The 19289-nt window shown below is 39.2% G+C and overlaps 1 protein-coding gene across 4 annotated transcripts in view; it reads right to left on the reverse strand.

Moving 5' to 3' along the window:
* The window catches only part of VPS13B (vacuolar protein sorting 13 homolog B), an 890836-nt gene that overhangs the window by 139563 nt on the left and 731984 nt on the right, over nt 1-19289 (reverse strand). The window lies entirely within an intron of this gene.

Below are 19289 nucleotides of genomic sequence, written 5' to 3' on the forward strand. Positions count from 1 at the left end.
TTTCCAAAGAAGACATCAGGCATATGAAAGATGCTCAACATCACCAGTCATCAGAGAAATGCAAATCAAAACCATAAGAAGATATCACCTTATATCTGTTAGAATGGCTAGCATCAAAAAGACATGAAATGACAAGTGTTGGTGAGGCTGTGGAGAAAAAGGGGACTCTTGTGTACTGTTAGTGGGAGTGTAAATTGGTTCAGCCGCTATGGAAAACAGTATGGAGGTTCCTCAAAATTTTAAAAATAGAACTGCTATATGTCCTCGCAATTCCACTTCTGGGCATTTATCCAAAGAAAATGAAAACGTTAACTTGAAATGTTCACTGGAACATTATTTACAATAACCAAGATATGGAAACAACTTAAGTGTCTATTGATAGACGAATGGATAAAGAAAAAAGTGACACACACACAGAGACAAACAAACAATGGAATATTATTCAGTCATAAAAGAATAATAAAATCTTCACATTTGCAACACCTTGGATGGACCGTGGGAGCATTATGCTAACTGAAATAAGTCAGACATAGAAAGGCAAATACCCTTTGATCTCAATTACATGTAGAATCTAAAAACAAAAATCGAAACAAAACAACTGGCCCCCTCATGCAGGTTCATAGTCACAGAGAACAGATTGGTAGTTGCCAAAGGTGGGCAGTAGGGATGAGCAAAATGGATAAGGGTGGTCAAGAGGTCCAAACTTCCAGTAATATACTAAATAAGTCATATGGATAATGTACAGCAGGCTGATTGTAATTTAACAATACTGTACTACATAATGAAAGTTGCTAAGAGAGTAGATCTAAAAAGTTTTATCGCACAAAAATTTTATTGTAATTATATAGGGTGATACATGCTAATCAGGCTTAAATTATGGTGATCATTTTGAAATACATAGAAATACTGAATCACTATGCTGTATACCTGAAACAAACATAATGTTATATGTGAATCATACATCAATAAAGATGTACCATCACCAACAGACCCTATCAAACGATGTATTTTAGTGTACCCACAGTATATACAGGCACTTCACTAGTTGCTTACAGACACCGGTTCTTTACCTTACCACCAGGTGACAACTCCCACATTAATGATTTGGCTATTTTATTGGTCTATGTTGACAATATTAATATGATGGTATTTATGAAGGTCTATTTTATATTTGATTGTAAATAACTAGTGAAGATGTTCAACATAGTTTATACATTTTAAAGAGAGCAAGGTACTGCCTGGGAAAAAGTGAAGCTTGTTTGTCTAGAAGGAGCCCAGTCTACAATGGGTTGAATGACTGAGAGGTGACTCTTCAAGACCATTTTCTCATTTGAATATACTAAAATACACTACAACAGTCACTCAGAGAACCTTACATTAAAATTTACCTCTAAATTTTCTTAGTGTTTAATAGAATACTTTTAAAAAGATAAAAAATAATGTCATTTCAGTATTCATCTTTTCAGGTAAATTTTTAATGAAATAGGAAGCAACTTTAAAATCTTACTGTTTAACACAGATGTACCATTACTGAGCTAAAGAGGAAAAGATACTGATCAATGTTTGAAATTCAACTTTCCTTGTGGTAAAAAAAAAAAGATGTTACAATAACAGGTAAAAATATGGGTAAGATTAATGAAATCACTGTTTAAAAATTTTTTTCCATCGATCCGGGGAGTGGGTGGATGGGAAGGGGGAGAGAGAGAGAAGCACCAACTCATTTCCCTTAGTTGCTCCATTTAGTGGCGCACTCATAGGTTGCTTCTCATATGTGCCTCCCTGGGGATGGAATCCATTACCTTGGTGCGCAGGTATGATGCTCTATCCACTGAGGCAACAAGCCAGGGCCAATCACTGTTTAGTTTTAAAATATGGTTCAAAGTTGGCTTATAAAGTAAATATTTTTCTAAGGCTAAATTTTTTTCAATCAACAAATGTAAGATAAAACTGTGAATGCACTTTATCTACATTTCAAGATCACTGCAGTAAAATGAAGTTTGAGAGCTGTGTCAAGAAAGCTGGTTGGGGCCCTGGCCGGTTGGCTCAGCGGTAGAGCATCAGCCTGGCGTGCGGGGGACCCGGGTTCGATTCCCGGCCAGGGCACATAGGAGAAGCGCCCATTTGCTTCTCCACCCCCCCCCTTCCTCTCTGTCTCTCTCTTCCCCTCCATTGGAGCAAAGATGGCCTGGGCGCTGGAGATGGCTCCTTGGCCTCTGCCCCAGGCGCTAGAGTGGCTCTGGTCGCGGCAGAGCGACGCCCCCGGAGGGGCAGAGCATCGCCCCCTGGTGGGCAGAGCATCGCCCCTGTGGGCGTGCCGGGTGGATCCGGTCGGGCGCATGCGGGAGTCTGTCTGCCTGTCTCTCCCCGTTTCCAGCTTCAGAAAAATACAAAAAAAAAAAAAAAAAAAAAAAAAGCTGGTTGGGGTGAAAATGTGCTCTTTGAGAATCTTAGTTTGGCTTACACAATAGCAAGACAGAGAAAGTAAAAAACAACCACATCAGCCATTTCTCTTCACAACAAATGCCCTTTGATGAATATCATTTCCTTGGGATAGTTTGAAAGAGGCTGTCTCCTGTTTTGCACATTGAATAAGCACCAATCGCAGTTCAATATATGATACAAGAGAACTGTTCACAAAAATACACTTATCAAAATTCCTTCCACCAGGAACCTAAAACCCACATACCATTTAGCTGCTTTGGCAGCATTCTAAGCATCTCCACTCAGTGATTCATCACAATGTGGCTGATAAAGAATGAAAAAATGGCTGCCATCTGCAGTTATTTATGTGAAGTCTAGGCTTTCAAAACATTGTGATACTAAGAGAAAACTCCCTGCACATACTTCGGTTTAGATCAGTTTTATAAAATGCAAGAGGCTCTCTCCCATCAACTAATAGTATAGGTAATAAGATAGATAAAAAACTGCTTTATAATAGTAAAGGTAATAAAAGTGCATTATAGAGTAGAATATAAAATTTGGATGGAAAAATAAAGAGGCAATCTCAAAAAATGATTATGTTTGGAGAAGGCTGCTGCTTTGTACCATACCCATGGTGAGATAAATTGTAAGAAATACTGATCACATGAGAAAATGTTTCATGAAGGATATCTTCAGTAGGATGTCCTGAAGTACCGCAAATTCAACATGAAATAGACATTTTTTATCAACCTACAAATATCCACCCCTGTAGTTAAGAATGCCCGAGAAAGGAGCCTGTCTTTTGGCTCTTTGTAAATGTTATACCCTTGGGAAAGTTATCTAACCTCTCTGAGCCTTAGTTTCCTCAGAGGTAAAATGTAAATAACAACAGTTTTTCTAGTGCTGTGATAATTATATAATGATTATTGTGATAACCATATAAAGCTCTTAGCATAATGGCTGGCACTAAACAAGAAAAGATTTGACTTTGGGTGGTGAGCACACAGTGTAATACATGGATCATTATCATGAAGAAATAAATCTATATAATCTTGTTGATGAATGTAATCCCTGGAAACTTAAAAAATTAATCAAAAACTGATAGCAAAAAAAAAGTTATAAAATTAAGTCTATCAATCCTTATATGACAGGTCTTTTTCCAAGGATTTTTGTTTTGTTTTGTTTTTTGCATACTACCATTTATCAAGGCTTGTTGGCTAACAGGCAACAGTATATGTAGACCTTGTCTTTGTCATCCCATGACAATTTTTTAAAAATTGACACCGTACCTCTAGTTTCTTCTATTCCTAAGGAATAAATCTTATCACTCAACTCTCTATTTATAAGCCCTCCTACTAATAACCTCTTACATAGAATTGAGAGAAACTAAATTAATAACTTCTTTTCTAATTCCTAACTTCTCTCCATACTTTATTTAATTCCTTTCACAAACACTTATGAGCAACTATTATGTTTTAGTCTCTAGATGACAGGGAAACATTGATGAGTAAAGGCTATGGCCCCCATTCTCACGAAATTTACAATTTAGAGCTACTGTCAAATAATTATGCCAAATGTGATCCAAGCGCAGAATCCAAAGAGATGGGCTCTTGTATAGGAATGGCTTTCCCATGGGGCCCTGGTGAGTAGACTTCTCTCCAAGTCAACCGTGACTTCAAGGATGTCAAGTTCAGCTTTTTTTCTCAGTCCACAAGATAGTCTACTGTCATGATACTGCTGAATTTCCCCAGCTTCCTGAAGTTTACACTATGCCTGAGTTTGCTGACGCTAGTCTCCTAACCTTTCTGTCTGACCACTCCTTCATTGATTTCTGTATTAGTTTCCTAGCACTTCCATACTGAAATGTCATCTACTTGGTAGCTTAAAACAACAGAAATTTATTCTCTCACAGTTGTAGAGACTAGAAGTCCAAAATCAAGGTGCAGCAATGCTCCTCGGAAGGGTCTAAAGAAGAACCCTTCCTTGTCTCTCCCAGCTTCTGGTGGCTCCTGGCAATCCTTGGCTTTCCTTGGTGTGCAGCTGTATCATTTCAATATCTGCCTCTGAATTCATGTGGTCTCTTCTCTGTGTATCTTGGTCTCTGTTCAAATATCTCCCCTCTTACAAAGACACTAGTCACTGGATGATGGCCCACCCTAATCTAGTCTTACCTATTTGTAACTTAATTATAGCTGCAAAGATTCTACTTCCAAAGAAAGTCACTTTCTGAGGTTCTGAGTGGAAATGAATTGGGGGAGCACTATTATATCCACCACAATTTCAAATCTCTTATTTACTAGACATAGTGAGATTTCTCATGGTTGTATTCTCTGTTCTCTTATCTTAGAGCATTCCACTTTCTCTGAGTGTGACTATTTTACTTACATAGCTTCAATTTTTACTTCTATAAGGATGACTCCCCAAAACTATTTCTTAACTAACTCTGACCCTTTTCTGAATTGTTAGAAGGTATTCCATCATGATTATTCCTCTAAAACCTTGGATTGAAAGTGTTCAGTACGGAGCTTATTCCACAATCCATTTTTATCCTACCATTTCCAGTCCCCATTAATGGTGCTCCATCCATTCAGTCACCTAGCTAGACCCACAGAGTTATTTAATTTTCCCCTCCTATTATTGTCCATACTCAGGGATTGAAATATGTTTATTCTATATCCAAATCTCTCTCTCTCACACTCACTTCCTCTTCCCCTATCTGTCATTTTCTTTATTGCTGAGTAATTGCTCTTGAACAGGTCTCCAGGCAGCTGATCTATAATAGCCTCTAATTCATCTTTCTCTCTGCATCAGTCATGGCTGTTGCTCAACTTGATAGCATAGATGACTACCATCACAGAATAAAGTGCTTATGAAATAAAGCCCAAATATCTCAGCATAGCATTAAAAAATCTTTCACTATCTGGCTTCAAGCCTACTTTTCAAGCTCAGCTCTACTATATTAACTTTGTTCTGTGCACTTTCATGAACATTTATTGTATAATGCGGTATGATAGACACGTATGTATTGGTTCCACTAAGCTTGGACTGTAAGCTTTTTGAGATAATGCTTATAAGAATACCTTGTAAATATTAATCCTACTCATCACCTTTTGGTCCTTCCCCTCAAGTCTATAGTACAAAACAAAGACTAAGTAAAGTGGATAAGAATTTAAAAAGTGCTAACACCCAAATGTTTGATAACTGATTACTGGTAAGTAAGTAAAATGTGGTGTATCCACACAATAAAGTATTATTTGGCAACAAAAATAAATAAAATAAAATAAAATAAAATAAAATAAAATAAAATACTGATCCATGATACAACATGGGTGAACTGTGAAAACCTTATGCTTAATGAAAGAAGACAGTCACAGTACCACAAACCATATGATTCCATTCATATGAAATGTTCAGAATACATAGGTAAATGTATAAAGGCATGAAATAAATAAGTGGTTGCTTAAGGGTGGGGGATGGGGGCGCTGGAGGGTGACAGTAAAACACAGATTTCTTTCTGAGATGATAAAAATGTTCTGAAATTGATTGCAGTTACATTGCACAACTATCTGAATACACAAAGAACCATTATATCTCATCTTTTAAATTAATGAATTGTGTGGTATGTAAATTTTATTTTAATAAAGCTGCTAAAATATGCTAATAGCATAAGAAAACCAAGATTCTTTTTTATTTTTTTCCCTTAAGTGAGAAGCAGGGAGGCAGAAACACTGACTTCCGCATGTGCCCTGACCAGTATCCACCCAGCAAGCCCAGTAGGGAGTGATGCTCTGCCCATCTAGGGCATTGCTCTGTTGCTCAGCAACTGAGCTCTTCTTAGTGCCTGAGGCAGAGGCCATAGGGCCATTCTCAGTGCCCGGGGCCAACTTGCTCCAACAGAGCCATGGCTGTGGGAGAGGAAGAGATAGAGTGAGAAAAGAGAGAGGGAATGGGGTGGAGAAACAGATGGTTGTTTCTACTGTGTGCCCTGACTGGGAATCAAAACCAGGACATCTACACACTGGGCAATGCTCTACCACTGAGCCAACCTGCCAGGGCCCAGGATTCTTTTTTAAAAATTTATTTTATTTAAAAAAATTTTTATTTTGAAATTAAAATTAATGGGATGAGATTGATCAACAAGAATAAATAGGGTTTCTGGGAACATCTCTATAGATTCTTAACTTTGATTTTGATGTAGCATCTGAAGATGCTGCTATAAAATACATAAGGCTCTCAAATTTTGCTTTTTTTCTAACTAGAAGTTCAATTAAAAAATTGGAAGCCATGCATACTTAAAAATATATGACATAAATGAACTTTTCAGACCAATATCTTTATGAAAAAGATGGGTAAAGGGATAAAGAATTTGTAGATTTGCCCTGGCCAGGTAGCTCAGTGGGTTGGAGCATTGTTCTGATATACCAAGGTTGCAGGTTCGATCCCCGGTGAGGGCACATACAAGAATTAACAAATAAATACATAGATAAGTGGAACTAATTGATCTCTCTCTCTAACTCCACCACTACTTCACCTCTCTAAAATCAAGAAATAAAAATTTAAAAAATTGTGTAGTTTGTAATCAAAGCTCAGTTTTTCTCCAACACTCAAAATCTAGTGCGGAACAAGAGGCAAATTGGCACTAGAGGTGGTAAGCCTGTAAAGAAAAGTAATTATGTTAACATTTACAAAGCATTAACTATGTGCTAAACAATAATTTTTGTTGTTGTTGTTTGTTTGTTAACATGTAGCAATCAATTATTTCACCGAACAACCCAAAGAAGGATGAACTATTATTAGGACTAATTTATAGATGACTACTTCCAGAACCTATGCTCCTAACAAATGGGTTGTAGTGCCTCTCTGTACTTCGTTTTTCTCCTTCTGTTTGCTCTTCAACAATGTAGATTTTAAGAAATAACTTATACTTTATGAATAATGGAGTTACTGTGACTGTAATAGGGGAAAATACTTCTATTCCTAGGGGGAATGTCCTTTCTATTTGAGAGAGAATAATTCATAAAAAAGATTATTATAGAGCATTAACTCATATTTACTATCCTTTCTTTCTTTTATACCCCAAACGTTTTTAATACTGAGCAGCAAACATAAAACATTGATGGCTAAGCATAGTTCTTCATTTCCAGAAAGAAGTGCTCTCCACCCCCTTTAATGCAAAAGTATTCAACTGGAAAAGAGAAATAGGCTAATAAAATTTCCACCACCAAATAAAGTGACAGGACAAAAATGACTTCAGTATTCTTCCAGTTTGCAAATGTTTTCCATTTACTTTAAAAGCACCTCTAATTGACAGATTCCTTCTCCACCTCTCACTTTTTTGAAGGGCAAGGAACACTAGCATTTTAAACTATTTATTTATTATTTATTTATATTTCAGAAGTCTCATTCACTTAAGTTTTCACTAGGACTTCTGCTTCAGCAGACCTAGTTTCCAAGGAATTAGGAAAGGATATTTCTTACTGCATCACAGACTAAATGATGAATTTCACAAGAAGGCAAGAAGCAGAGGCAGGCCACAGGGCTGGCGAGCACAGAGGAAACTGGACTGGGTCCTCGGGGCCTGGATCCTGGAGGGTCACAGCTGTGATGCCGGCAGGGACTGCTAGTGGTCTCCTTCCCTTCTTCAAGTCAGTCCCAACTTTCCCTTGAAGCAGGGTAGCCACGTAGCACAATTCTGGAGTCCGGGATGTTGGCAGCACAGTGCACAGGGGTGTAGGTTCTAAGAAATATCCTTGAAGGAAGGAGGTGTGGTCTTGCTCTTTCTGTGGCAGGAAGCCATGAAGTTCGAAGAAGCAAGTGCCGGGGACAGCAGAGCAGCAGGAAGCGAGTATGGGCAGGGCTCTCAAGACTTTATAGACTCTCATGGTCCTAGATGATATGTCTGCCTTCATCTGTTCTCAGGTGTGACAGGAGAAGAAACTTCTGTGTTGTTCAAGCTACCATTAGTTTTGTGCGTTGTGTCTCTGAGAGCTCAGCCGAACCCTAACTGACACAAGCTCGGAAGCTCTGGCAGTGTCTCCTATGTTGTTGCAATTTCCCTCAAAGATTCAAACATAGTTTACAGGAATCTATAAACTTCTTGAAATTGTATGTTGAACCTTATGTGTGTTGATGTACTTTTCAAGGAGAAAAGGCCCATGGCAATTCATTTAACTCTTTAGATCCTCAGCTTCCTCATCTGTAACAAGGGGAGAAAAACACTCGCTTCTGCAGAGTTGATTTGAGACGTAGATATTAATTTGTACCAGTGTAGCAAGGTGAATAGTGCCTAGCAGAAGAAGGACTCCTTACTTCCATAATTTTGTTAATTGTTTTATATATCTCATGGAGCTTAAATGTAGCAGCCCTCTGTGACTTCTCTTACTCCCTCTAATTAAATTACCATGTTGCCAACAGTGCAGATTGTTTCTCCACAATCTCCTGCGTTCCTTTCGTTTCCTCCATACCCACGACGAGCCCCACGCCCAGCTCTGCAGCCCCTGTCGTCTCCTCTCTGAGACCTATAACAGGCCAACAGACCTCGTTTTTGGTTTCTTCTTACTTCTATTCCACATCCTACCAGCCTATCAGATGACATTACTTAGTCCTGGACTGCCAGTGGTTCTCCAATACCTATCAACTGGAATTATAAACTCAATAACTGAAAGTAGTCCGAGGTAGCACAAGATAGAAGAAAAATTATGGATTCATACAAAACTAGGTTTGAACACTGGTTTTACCTCCTCACTTATTTTGTGCTCTTGGGAAAATTTTATAACTTCTCAGAACCTAAACTGCTTTAGTGTGTAGTAGAGACCACAGTACCTATTATACAGGTTTAGAATAAGCATAAAAAAGACATCAAATAAAAGGACACGTTTGGTACCTGGTACATACTAGGTGCTCAATAAATTTTGTGCCTGCTTCTTTCCTTCTATGAAATGGAAAAAGCTTGACAATGTGTTCTGACCAAACCAGAAGAAGACTTTCCCTGATATTTACAGTCGGAAACAGACTTTTGTTTAGAGACACATATTTGGTGTGTCTTTAATGATGCTTCAGTTTGTATTGCTTTATTTTGTGCACTTGTTATCCCCCCTGAAAGACTCTAGGTGTCTGAGGTGGAACTAGAGCTCTATCCACTTCTGTATCTCTCCTGGCCCTAGCCCAGGCCCTTTAGTCTATATTTACTGAGCTAACTTCAAAATTCTCAGGTGGAGCTCTTTTCGATATATACCCAGATTCCTTTTTCATGCTATCACAACACTACGGAGACAGAATGAATAAAAGTGTATTCTGGGAATACTTTATTTCAGGTTCCCCATCACTGTCCAAAAAAGGAGGCAATGACTTCTGGATGCAAAACACTTAGTAGTCGATCCAGCACTGTTACCCATAACTCAAAATCATTCATTATTATGTCCACTGGGTACACACAACTGTTTCCTTTCCTTTATTTCCTAAGAGTCTGGCTCTGCCTCTTACTTCCCCCAAATCCCCCAAGACTTCTTTGTCTTTTCTGCATTTCAACAAGAATGAATCTCCTCTGGCTTTGAGCAGCCCTCCTAAAGATGATGGATAGGAGCTAAACCGTCTAGGACACATCAGTACAGCTGCCAGTGGGGAGGAGGTGCTTATAAAATAAAAAGGCTCAGGATTCTGTGAACATATGTGCGCTCTAAGTGAACTGGCCAACACAGCTGAAAAGAAACACCCAAGAACACTTCCTTTTGTTCTTTCTAAGCATGTATGGAAGAGGCAAATCATATTAGATTGCAAGTATCTCCCAGAAGGGTTCCTTTTCTCTAGTGTGACCATGTGCTAAAATCATAACCTTGCCTATCAGGTCTGTGTGCTTTAGAATTACAGGAAGCTTGTAAAGTCAAGTTTAAAGCAGCAAAAGTCTAGTTTTTAATTTATTGGGTAATATTGAGTATTACTGTCTGACTTGGAACATTCTCCCATGAAATTATGAAATAGAGTAAAATCCACACAACTATAAGGTTTAAGGAAGCTTCAGTTTAGTCTGTGGATAAGTGTGTGAGATAAAATGTTATTAGGAAACTAAACACAATTAAATCACCACTAAGCTACAGATATTAAGCATCATACATTATAAACTTCATTCAAAAACAGAAATTATTTTATGTAGGGTTCTCATACATCATTAGAACTGGGAGTATTTCTAGAATCTGGGAAGTTGCTTGTGTGTTTCACTGTCTTTGTATTAAAAAGAAAGCACAGATTAAAAAAAAGTACTGGTTTTAAGTATCTTGGGGATAAGAAAATATTTCGTGTGTGTCAGTGAGACACACTTACAGCTTGTCTAATCTATATTTTGGGAGGATGCTGGGGAGGACAATGGGAAGACTTAAAAAGTGATGTAAGACTTTTCTCCAGATGCAGATAACCTTTGATGTGCAGTAAGAAACAGCTTGGCCAGATATCTGCAAAGGGAGAAGCTGGAAAAACCATAGCAAAAACGTGTCAACATTTTTGAGGCTATCTGTCTAGAGACCCTCTGCTAGTGGCAATTCTTCTAGAGAACCACAGACTATATATAAAAGGCTTCCCTCTTGGGAGAGCAGAGTACACGGTGCAGACCTTCACAGTCCATTGGACTGGCGAGAAGCAGCTCAGAGTGTGAGGCCAGTACTGACCATGAATTTGGCCAAGCTAGACAGGGTGAAAGCTAAGAGCAGTAAAAGAGAGATGATATAAAATGGATCCCTCTGGGGTATCTATAAAGCTCACAATGAGCCCTAATACACAGCCATGTTGGTGAATGTGGCCCCCACGGCCATAGCTGAATGGGCTAAGAGCTCTTGACACCAAAACTAGCTCAATCAGGGAAGTGGAAGTGACCGCAGGCTGGACTTGTAAAGGTGACTCGGGCAGTTCTGGGAGCTGTGAGGAGACTCCAGGTGGCCCGAGAAGTGGGAGAGGAGGGAACTAGTCTATTAAAAAGGAAGACTAAAGCAATTAGGGGGAGAGAAGCAGAGAAAAGTGACAGTGAGTAAATATTGCCCTGGGTTCTATCCTCCATTCCTGGCCCCATCTTAGAGGCCCAGCTGCACTTGGGAGTCCAGGGCTCCCAGTGTTTCCTGACATTAGGCCCCTCTAGTTTTTGCTAAGCCAGCGTCAGCCTCAGTGGGGTTCCTGCTACCTACAACCTGGAGGACTGTGGCTGCCATCCTACCTGGAAGGCACCTGACCATGCAGCTGTGAGAAGGTGGTGCCTCTTACAATAGCTGTTCTCAGTCAGCGAAAGCAGCCCATTAATCACATATACAGTCGGCATTCTTAACAGTTATTAAGCTATAAACACAAAAAACAACTTTCTCAGAAACAGGGCTTTCTTCATCTAAACAGTAGGATGCAGGTTCTCTGATCAACTGACAGGATGATGACAATGATGGTAATGATGGCAGCTACCATTTACCGAGTGTCATATCAATCACTGACTGAGCTTTAACCATGCAAGGCACTATATCAGGGGCTTCCTGTGCATTATCTCTACTCACAACTCTTCAAGGTAGTGAGAATAAAATTTTGTTTGGAAAGGTCTGTGACACAAGGCACAGTAAAAATGTCACTTGGGAAAGGCCAGCATGCTGGGAAGTCAGGTATTCACAAGATGGTACTTAGCATGATGGATTCACCATGATTCAATATCTGGCCACTGACCTTGAAGTCTCAGAAAATTTTCATGGTGTTCTAGCGCTGAATAGACTTAGGAATGCTGAGTCATGCAACCAAGTTCACAAGAGACTGATATCTAAACCAGATGCCAAGTTATTAATTTACCATGAGATGTTTAACTGCCAAGGAGCCTGGATACTGATGAGGAGTGTACGATACTTTCTTACAGAGACAGATCACATTGGGAGCCAAACTATTAGAAGGTTGTTCGGGTGGTTAAATGATTTGAATGTTAGACACACAGATTTGACAGATGCTATATTCATCTCCATAAAGGGGATTTATCTACCAGGTAAACCAGACACTGGGGTACCATTTCTTTGGATGCTGCAAGGAGGGTTTTTGCCAACAAATGCTTCCTGGAACTCCTAAGCTTCTAGAACCGACCAGTTCTCCTCCTGACGGAAACAGTCTTCCCTGAGATATCCCCAGTGCATCTTGTATGCCTGGAAGTCCTTTTACGTAAGGTTATATTGTAGATCTTTGGTCTGGTTCACTGTTGCATGATTTAATGGTTTGAAGTAAAAGGATAGTTTTATTTTCCTTCTTTCCACATTTCTCAACAAAGTAACTTACTATCATCCACATATATTATCTACAATATTATGGCCCCAATGTTTTACAGAGTGGATGAAGAGCACAGGATTTGGAGTCTGAAAGACTCTAAAGAAGCAATTCTGACTCCCCGACTTTAAGTTTTATGATTCAAGACCAGTTGACTTCTCTTGGCCTCAGTTTCCCCATTAGGCAATGGAGCTAAGGCCCATCTCACAGGATAAAGTAAGATGCAAGGAGGCTGTGTGAGCACTCACTCAGCACAGCGCTGGGTGTGATGCAGGACGAGGGTCAGAACATATCAGAGCAGAGGTGACACAGAGCTCAACCATTCAGATTCCCCGGGTTGCCAAGCATACACATTTTTTGTTCATTATTTTTCCAATGTGATTTTTATAATCATATTAGTGTAACGTTAAAAAACTAATTTCTCTAACTTTTGAGCTGGATAAACAAAAAGTGAATTGGGCACAAGTACATGGATTTCTTTGGCTTCCTGCTCTCTTTCTCCACCAGAAATAAACAAATGACATAGTTTGCTTTTCTCTTTTCTTCCCGTTATCCTTGTGAAGATATCCTTTAAGGACTTCAGTCATGATTCTTTTCATGTAAGAATTCTGCACCAACTTCTGAAGCGTAAAAATACCTTAGCTGAAAAGATGCTATGAAATCAAACAGCTTTAGTAATAAACCTATTCTTTTTTCCCCTGATTAATTAAATTTACTCTTCAGATGTCAGAATCTCCCAAATTACATGATTCCCCCTATATAAATGTATTGGCTTACCTTACTATATATTAGCTATTCTGTCTTATGAGCTTGCATATGCCTTCTCTTTTCAATTATATTACAAATCTTATGAAGAGTGGGGAGAGACCTTCCATCTCTTTATGCCCACATTGTCCATATACTGCCCATACACTGATATTGAAAAGATAGTCAATAATTATTTGTTAATGAGAAATGCTGTGAAGTGGAAGTAAAAATAAGAGAGATGTGTTTGTCTCATTTGTTAATTTATAGTCATATTTTCTGAAGATACAGATGTGAACCTATGTTAATTTTCCCTTAAATTATTTAAATGTTTGGTTTCATTTTTTTATCTGACTTGAACACCAGGAATCTTATGTACACCTTAGAAATTTCTTGATTATAGAAATTCCTGAATTTAGCTCATTTTTCCTTTTAATCCATAAAGTATGTTATCAGTGCTAAACTCATCCTCCATTTTCCTTCTTTAACTGTCATCTATTGAAACTGCTTCAGTGGTCCCCTATTCAGGGTTCGTCTTGAATTGTAATGCTCAAGGCTTTATACACGCATGATCCTTGAAGGAAAGGTATTTAGTTTGGCCTATTGTCACATACCAAATTGAAGATATCTAAAAATTTAGTGCAACATGTAAATTAAAACAAACATGAAAATAAGAATAATACAGTATTCAGAAATAAGAACAAGCACTGTGACAGATCTGGGTGAGAATTAAAATGTCCATTACCAATTCCACCCCAGATGGACTAAAAGCTTACAATCCGCGGAAATGAGTACTTCCAGAATGGAAGCCTTAGTAGGAAGTGTTCATATAGGATGAGAAGAAAGCAAAACTTAGTATATGCCAGATATAGTATCAGAAGTTGCTTATTTTTAAGCTCATTTAAATCACAAAACATTATTTCTAGGTTGATGGCAGTACTCTACCTTACAGATCCTAAATATACTACAAACACTTAAAATTTAACACAACAAAATTATAAAACAATCGTAAAATAAGCTCTTTTTGCTGCCTGTGAACAATCATTTCAGGGTGTTCAGTCAGAACCTATGGTTAGTTTGATTTAATATTACAGACATGTTTTTACATATTTCTCATTACCACTGCAAAATAAATTCCATAAAAGCATGTGGGGAGTCTGTTTATAAATTCCATCATCAATCAGAGAAAGATATATACACAAATATGAGGGTCTAAACAAGTGAACTCTATCAGGTCAGTTTTTTATGAACTAAATGGTCCTGAGGGAAAATATTGTCCAAATTCAATTGTTTTTAGGTCTAAAACCAAGGCGATTAACTTATCTCCGTATTTAAAAACTAGCTTCTGTCTAGGCAGAATATTCAATGATGTTACCAAGAGCCTGTGTAATGTAATAACATTAGACTGTGTGTTTATGGTAGATAATGCCACTGAAGCATAGCACAATGCATCCTGACATAATTCAGTTAATAAAACCAAAACTCATTCAGTAGCCCCTATAACATAAGGACAATGTAATACTTTTGAATAATACAAAATAGGAACATGACATTCATGCATTCAGTCATCCATTCAGTGTGTTAACTGAGCACCTCCACTACAGTGTATACTATAAAGGACATAATGACAAATTAGATATGAACAGTTTCTATGGAAACCTACAATCTAGGAGGAAGACAAGATACTGGCACACAGTTAAAATGTGAAGAATAAGGTGAGAAACAGCATAAAAGTTGTGCTCCATGAAGTGTTGGAGGAGTTTTGAGGGAGATGGTGTAATGTTTGGAGCTGGTGTCCAGGGAAGGCCAGATGAGACAGGTGGCATGTGAGCTGTTTGGAAGTGTGGGTAGGATTTCAGCAGAAAAGGAGAGATTCAAATGAGGAAAGAGTGGGGTGGAAGTGGATGCCACAGGCCACTTTGGGGAATGCTGACCAGGCCGGCTGTGCTCCAGCATACATCGCGTGTGAGGGAGGGCAGGGCAAAGCTGGGTGCGGTCTGGGAAATGGTGGAGGGGCCTCACAGTCAGGCGAGCAGATGAAAGAATTACTGAAGGTTTTTCTCAGGAACGGGATTCAGTCCGTCTACACATTAAGAACTTACTAGGATAATTTGGAAGGGAAAGACATAGAAGGCTAGAATTCCATTTAGGAGGCTCTTTTAGCGGTCCAGGCATTTGCTTGTGTAGGAGGAGGGGAAGGAAGGAACTCATTATGTATAACACATGTATTCGTTTTAACTATAATATTTCATTTAATTCTCATGACAACTCTGAAAGGTAAATAACATTAACTCCACTATTCAGTTGAGGAAATTAAGGCTCAAAGAGGTCACTAAGGTCACTGAGTTAGTAAAATAAAAAGGGGAGGGGAACAGAAGTCAGCAGCTGGGACTTTAATGTCTACGTTATCTGCACGACGCTATTATGATAAAGGACCTTCTTTTCATAAGTGCCCCACAGGATCAGCGGTTCAGTACTTCATGTGTGCCTCTGGTACAGGCTGGGACATCACCATATACTGTACCAGGGTGATTCTGACAACAGAGTTTTCCTTGAAAGCTGAAACTGGGGAGGCTGTCCTACCCCAAATGACCAGAGAAACTTTGCTGCTACGCTGAGAGCTTCTGATGTGTGGACACTGTCTTCCTGTCCCTGAGTCCCCAGGAGCAAGCCCAGGGAAGTGCTCGAGGAAAAACTGTCCTAACGAATCAAACTTGGCATTCATGCAATCTAATTTCTATTCTGAACAGAAGTTCCAAGGACATAAAATAGTTTTTATGGTTCTATGATTGAAACCCAAAGAGTTGTTTCCAGTTGAGGATCTCCCTAAATCACTGGGAAAAATTCTGGTGCTAGTCAGGGATATATAGTAAATTCTTGCTTAACATTGTTGATAGGTTCTCGGAACTGTGGCCAATGTGTAATGAAACCAATGTTACCACAGACTAATTGACATGAACAAGAGTTAATGTCGGCCCTGGCCGGTTGGCTCAGCGGTAGAGCGTCGGCCTGGTGTGCGGGGGACCGGGGTTCGATTCCCGGCCAGGGCACATAGGAGAAGTGCCCATCTGCTTTTCCACCCCCTACCCCTCCTTCCTCTCTGTCTCTCTCTTCCCTTTCTGCAGCCAAGGCTCCATTGGAGCAAAGATGGCCCAGGCGCTGGGGATGGCTCCTTGGCCTCTGCCCCAGGCGCTAGAGTGGCTCTGGTCGCGGCAAAGCGACGCTCCGGAGGGGCAGAGCATCGCCCCCTTGTAGGCAGAGCCTCGCCCCTGGTGGGCGTGCCGGGTGGATCCCGGTCGGGTGCATGCGGGAGTCTGTCTGACTGTCTCTCCCCATTTCCAGCTTCAGAAAAATAAAAAAAACAAAACAAAACAAACAAACAAACAAACAAAAAAAAGAGTTAATGTCCTACAGCATCTCATTAATGTTATAACAAAATGCTATTGAGGGACCTGCTGTACAAGGATTGGACTGGGAGCTCAGCACATGGTGCCTTCTGCCTGTCCAGTTCTGTTCATCCACCCCGTTGCTGATTCCTTCTCACCACTGGAATCAAGCTCTTCCTTTCTACTTACAGCAGGTACAACCCTGTCTTGTTCTTAGGCCAGTATCCTGTCTTTGAACTCTGCTCACGTCTCAGTTCCTATCTCTCCCACAAGATATAAAGTGTAGCAGGACCTCTCTGATACCAGCTCTTTGCTTGCTGAAACCTTCCAGGCCCGCTGTCTAGGCTTCTGGGCTACCCCAATCTCCCGGGCTACTCCAGGGATTCAGACACCAGGTCCTCCTGGTCTAGCCTGTGCTTCCACTTCATCACAAGGGTTTGGATAATACTTGGCATAGTAGCAGTGGCAGTCCTCATACTTACATAGCACTTGCTGTGTGTGAGGAATTGTTTTATGTGTTTAACAAAATTAATGGCTATAATTACACTATAAAAGCTTCATTTTATAGATTAAAAAAGGCAAAACAAAAAACCCATAGCTGAGAGATTAAATTACTTGTCTAAGGTGACACAGATTGCTAGTGACAGAGCCAAAACTTGAACCCAGGTGTTCAGGCTATAGTTCATTCTCTTAACCACTACGATCTTCTCCCTCTCCAACAGCAGTAAAGGGGTGAAGTCCTTGTCATTAGTGAATGTACTTGCTACCTTAAATGTCCTATTTTTTACACCTGGCATAATACTATCACTAATAGTTATCAGATTTATATTAATAAGTATATTAACATTTAGCTGTAAATCTGATCTCCAAAATCAGAGAGAAGAACTTACATGATGCTGAAACTTTGATATATAAGTATTTTCATTTTGATTGGAAATACCACAGATGTTCTGCATTTAGGCAAGTCTAATTAAGACAGTAGAATTCAAAGATATTGCTATTTCTTTAGCAAAAAATGTCCAAGAATGCTGGTAGAGAAGATAATCATAAATATGACATAGATGGGGAAAATATATCTTGAGGATTTAAAAATCAAAAGTAGTGTTACTTAATAATTCTCATCATCAATTCAGAAGGTATACATCTGACTACATGTATTATAATCAGGAATTTTAAATAGAATTAAATAAAAATACCTATGCTAATATGTATTTTAAATTTCTCTGATTTTTATTATTACTCTAATTTATTAAGTATACAGCAGTCATTAAAAGAAACTGGTAAATATCTCTATGTTATCAGAGGCTGGAGATAAGTAATCAAGACATAAAAGAAGGTTAAGTATGATGGTTCCTCAAAAAATTAAGAATAGAGCTATGATATGACCCAGCAATCCCCCTACTAGGTATATACCCCCAAACACTTAACAACACTGGTACGCAAAGACACATGTACTCTCATGTTCATCGCAGCACTATTCACTGTGGCCAAGACATGGAAACAACCAAAGTGTCCTGTGATAGAGGGTTGGATAAAGAAGATTTGGTACATATATACAATGGAATTCTACTCAGCCATAAGAAATGATGACATATTGCCATTTATGACAACATGGATGGACCTGAGAACATTATACTGAGTGAAATAAGTAAATCAGAAAAAGCTAAGAACTATGATTTCACACAGAGGTGGGATATAAAATTGAGACTCATAGACATAGATAAAAGTGAAGTGGTTACCAGGGGGAGAAAGTTGGGGCTGGGGGCTGGTGGGGAGGGGTGTAAAGAAGAAAAATATGTGGTGACGGAAAATGACCTGACTTTGGGTGATGGGAACATAACATAATCAGCAGTTCAAATGCTATAGAAATGTCTACCTAAAACCTGTGTGCTCTTATTGATCAATATTACACCAATAACTTTAATTTTCTAAATAAAACTAAATGAAAAGAGGGTTATTTCCTAACAGTAGAGACAGAAAGACCATAAGCAAATAAGCAAATAAATGTACAGGATAAGTGTGAATAGTAAAAAGTTCTATGAGGAAAGTAAAACAAGGTAATGTAACACAGAATAAAGCAGGCTGGCCAGATTATGACAGTTGGGCGGGTTCCTGATTGACAAGCATGGGGAGCAAAACAAGGAAAATGACTCTGGAGTGGTAGGATCCAGGAGAAAAAGGAGGCCTGGGGGCTGGAGCTCGTATGAGATGAGGAGACTGAGATGCAGTCAGAAAGGTGGAGGGGCACGGATCATATAGGTCTTCGTAATCCATAGCAAGATATGTGAATTATGTTCAAAGTATCAGAACAAGTCAGCACAATGTCGTAACTTAGGAAAGTGATGTGACCAGATTTACATTTTTAAAAGATCACTTTAGCAGTTGTTTGGAAAATGCATTACAGGAAGTCAAGAATGGAATCATAGTGACCAATTAGGAAGTTACTGTAGTAGGGAACAGAACTAGCCAGGCCTT

Source organism: Saccopteryx bilineata, chromosome 3 (genome assembly GCF_036850765.1).
Source record: "Saccopteryx bilineata isolate mSacBil1 chromosome 3, mSacBil1_pri_phased_curated, whole genome shotgun sequence".
Lineage (NCBI taxonomy): Eukaryota > Metazoa > Chordata > Mammalia > Chiroptera > Emballonuridae > Saccopteryx > Saccopteryx bilineata.